A 4,967-nucleotide genomic window follows, 5' to 3' on the forward strand; every position below is an offset into this window, starting at 1 on the left:
GCAACGCTGTGTTATTCTCAAAAATCCCACCAGATGGCAGTATAGTGTAAAGTTTTATGAAGACATAGATCCTATATGGTCACCGTATGGCAGTAGAGAATCAATATTCATGATCAAACACTCAGGTGTTATAATAAAATATACACTTGATGGCAGCAGAAAATTAATTTTTATGATGTACACTCTGTTATCCTCAAAATGCCCACAGGATTGCAGTAGAAAAAAAATTTTACGAAATGCACAATATCCATGAGATGGCAGCAAAGGACAATTTTTCAAGACATGCATTGCTGTGTTATTCCCAAGATTCACACAAAATGGAAGCAGAAAAAAATTATAAAAACATACCCTGGGAGTCATTTTCTTAAATGCACATAAGATAGTAGCACAAATAACTTTTCAAGACGTGCACTCCTGTATTAACCCCCAAATGCTGAGCAGATGGCAGCAGCAAATAACTTTTTATATTAACATACACTTGGCTGTTATTTTCAAATGCCCACCAGACGGCAGTAGACAATAATTTCTCATGACATGTACTTTTTTGTTTATCCCAAGATACACACAAGATGTCCATGTACAAGAACTTTGTTTGACCAAATGTCCTTAGGTGTTATTTTTCTCAATGTACGAGATAACGAAAGAAATAACTATTTATGATATGTGCTATGGCGTTATTCCCAATATGACAACCAGATGGCAGCACGGAATGAGTATTGAAGATGATCTACAGTAGGATATTATTTCCAAACTGCCCACAAGACTACAGCAGAGAATTACTTCATGACAAGCACTCCTGTGTTTTTCACAAGATGCACACAAAATGGCAGCAGAAAACTTTTCAAAATGACATTCTACAGAGTTTATTTTCTGATTGCACATGAGATAGCAACAAAATTACAGTTTATGACATACACTGTGATTTATTCCGAAAATGCTCACCATATGGCGGCAGATGAGTATTCATAACACTCAGGTATTATTTCTAAAATCTCCTCCAGATGGCAACAGCAAACAAATTTCATGACATACACACTTTTCTTATTCCCAAGATTCACACGAAATGGCAACAGAGAAAAAATTTATGGAGACACTTGATGGAGTGGTATTTTTTAAAGGCACACGACAGCAGCAGCAATACTTTTCATGGGATGCACTGTGGCGTTATTCCCAAAATGCTCACCAGATGGCAGCAGAAAATAATTTTTTACACTCACATACACCTGGGTGTTATTTTCAAAATTTCCAAGAGAGGGCAACAGAGAACAGTTGTTCATTACATGCAGTCCTGTGTTATTCTCAAGTTTAACCTGAAAAGGCACCAGAGAAAAAAATTAGAACGATATATCATGCAGTGTTATTTTTTAAATGCACACGACATAGCAGCAGTTTTTTTCATGACATTCACTGTGGTGTTATTCTCAGATAACCACCAGATGGCATCAGATAACAAATTTGTGCTGACATACACCTGGATATTATTTTCAAAGTGCCCACGAAATGGCAGCAGAGAATAACTTCATGACATGTACTCCTGTGTCTTTATACAGATGCAAATGAAATGGCAGTAGACAAAAGGTGATTATAATGACATTCCTTTGGGTTTATTTTCAAAATGCACCTTACACAGAGGCTGGAATAACATTTTATGATCTGCAGTGTGTTGTTATTCCCAGAATGCCTACCAGATGGCAGCTAGGAATGACTTTTTTTCTTATGCTCTTGTGTAATTTCCAAGATGCACACAAATTGGAGCGGAGGATGAATTTTCATGATGACCTATAGTAAGGCTTTATTTCCAAAATGTCCACCAGATGCCAACTGAAAATATTTGTTGATAATATATACCTGGAAGTAATTTTTAAAATGCCCACGAGATGGCAGTGAAAAATAATTTTCACTTCTGTTTTATTCTCAAGATTAACACTAAAAGGGAGCAGAGAAAAATTTCATGACGACATATCCTGGGGTGTTATTTTTTTTAATGCACATGTGGTATAGCAGCAGAAATAAGTTGTCATGACATACACTGTGGTGTTATTCTCAAAATGCCCACCAGATGGCAGCAGAAAATAAAATTTTATGCCACCAACTCCTAAGTGTTATTTTCAAAATGTCCACGAGATGGCAACAGAGAACAGCTTTGCATGACATGCACTCCTGTGTCCTTCCCAAGATTCACAAGAAATTGAAGCAGAGAAAAATTTCATGACGACATACCCTGGGGTGTTATTTTTTTTAATGCAGATGAGATATAGCAGCAGAAATAAGTTGTCATGATATACACTGTGGTGTTATTCCCCAAATGCCCGCCAGATGGCAGCAGAAAATGTTTATGAAGACATACACTTGGGTGTTATTTTCAAAATACCCACGTGATGGCAGCAGAGATAACTCTTCATGACATGCACTTCTGTGTTTTTCCCAAGGTGCACTTGAAATGGCAGTGGAGAAAAACTTTTCACAATGACATGCCCTTGGGTGTTATTTAGAAAATGAACACGAGATAGCCGCAAAAATAACTGCATGACATGCACGCTGATTTTGTTCCTAAAATGCCCACCAGATGGCAGCGAACAATAAATTTTATTACTTATCCTCAGATGTTCTTCCAGAAATGCCCACCAGATGGCAGCAGAAAATAAATTTTTATGATGACATATACTTGGGTGTTATTTTCAAAATACCCACAGGATGGCAGCAAAGAAAAACTTTTCATAACGACACCCTCCGGGTATTATTTTCAAAATGAACATGAAAAAACAGTAGAAATAACTTCATGACCAGTACTGTGGTGTTGTTCTCAAATTGCCCACCAGATGGCGGCAGACAATGAATATTCATGATGATCTACACTTGATGACTTACACTCAGGTGTTATTCCTAAAATGCACACCAGATGGCAACAGAGAATAGCTTTTCATCATGACATTCACTTGAGTGTTATTCTGAAAATGCACACCAGATGGCAACAGAGAATAGCTTTTCATCATGACATTCACTTGAGTGTTATTCTGAAAATGCACACCAGATGGCAACAGAGAATAGCTTTTCATCATGACATTCACTTGAGTGTTATTCTGAAAATGCACACCAGATGGCAACAGAGAATAGCTTTTCATCATGACATTCACTTGAGTGTTATTCTGAAAATGCACACCAGATGGCAACAGAGAATAGCTTTTCATCATGACATTCACTTGAGTGTTATTCTGAAAATGCACACCAGATGGCAACAGAGAATAGCTTTTCATCATGACATTCACTTGAGTGTTATTCTGAAAATGCACACCAGATGGCAACAGAGAATAGCTTTTCATCATGACATTCACTTGAGTGTTATTCTGAAAATGCACACCAGATGGCAACAGAGAATAGCTTTTCATCATGACATTCACTTGAGTGTTATTCTGAAAATGCACACCAGATGGCAACAGAGAATAGCTTTTCATCATGACATTCACTTGAGTGTTATTCTGAAAATGCACACCAGATGGCAACAGAGAATAGCTTTTCATCATGACATTCACTTGAGTGTTATTCTGAAAATGCACACCAGATGGCAACAGAGAATAGCTTTTCATCATGACATTCACTTGAGTGTTATTCTGAAAATGCACACCAGATGGCAACAGAGAATAGCTTTTCATCATGACATTCACTTGAGTGTTATTCTGAAAATGCACACCAGATGGCAACAGAGAATAGCTTTTCATCATGACATTCACTTGAGTGTTATTCTGAAAATGCACACCAGATGGCAACAGAGAAGAGTGTCTCTCTGCCTTAAGGGCTCTGCCCACTCATTAAAATAAGAATCCAGATTCTTGGTACTAAGCACACTTTGAAATAAATCCTGTTTTAGGCCCTTCACATGCCTCATCTAACGTATTGCTTCCATTTGCCAAATGAGGCAGGAAATGTACTATCTCCATTTTACAGGAATTTAAACTGAAGACAGATTCTAACAGAGTGCTGAGTCCAGGAACCTACACTCACAAGGATCCTGCTCCCTCCCTAAAGAGGGGCTCCCTCCCTGGCCAGCTGCTCTCCCTAAAATCTCTGAAAACCAAGAACAAACTGCCCTTTCGTGAGGGTCGTGCCCGGCACGGAGCCCCAGCCTGCGCAGCCAGATTCAGAGCACAGTCCCGGGGTGACCGGTGTGAGAAGCCCCTGGGACCGGGGCCTGAGGGCCGTTGGCCGCGACCGTTCTGCAGCTCACAGTTTGGGAGCCGTTTCCTTTGGGCGAGTTCACCACAAAAGCAGGTGGACCTAGAGCTGTCGAGTTTATCACAAGTAACAGAAGAAGTAGGTAAAACTTTTTCATCATTTGATGGAAAATGGGGCTGCAAACATAGCTTTTAAAATCATCAGAAAAGTGCTACGCATCATCCCTGGGGAAGAGCCGTGGCCTTTCGATGTGCTTAGAACACTGGGGACAAAAAAACAGGGGACGAGGTGCGATGAGGCCACCAGGCAAGAAAACGTTTTAAAGCCACCATCACGACCATTTCATCGAATCCTGGACAATATCTATTGTAAGGTGTGTCATCAGTTCACATAACACCAAGAAAAACGCTGCCAATTAATTCATGACTCGTTAGATGCATCGTGACTCAGAGATCTTACGAGTGTGGAAAAAACCTGTGCCTCGGGATGGGACTGGTGGGGGATTCACAGACACGTTAAGAACAACAAATACGCCAGACATCGACCCAAAAACACACGACTTTAGTATGACATTAAGATGATACACAAAAAATTGGGGAAAGAGAAATCCTTTCGGTGAATAGTATTGAAAAAACGAGGTAGTCATCTATGCGAAAATCAGCTTCCTTTCTCTCTCTCTCTCTCTCTCTCTCTCTCTGTCACACACACACCCACACACACACACACACACACACACACACACCCCTGAGCCCACTTTCCTTTATGGGGTAGTGTGTTTCCTGCACGTATGGGTTGAA

The sequence above is a fragment of the Pteropus alecto genome, unplaced genomic scaffold, assembly GCF_000325575.1.
Source record: "Pteropus alecto unplaced genomic scaffold, ASM32557v1 scaffold61, whole genome shotgun sequence".
Taxonomy (NCBI): Eukaryota; Metazoa; Chordata; class Mammalia; order Chiroptera; family Pteropodidae; genus Pteropus; species Pteropus alecto.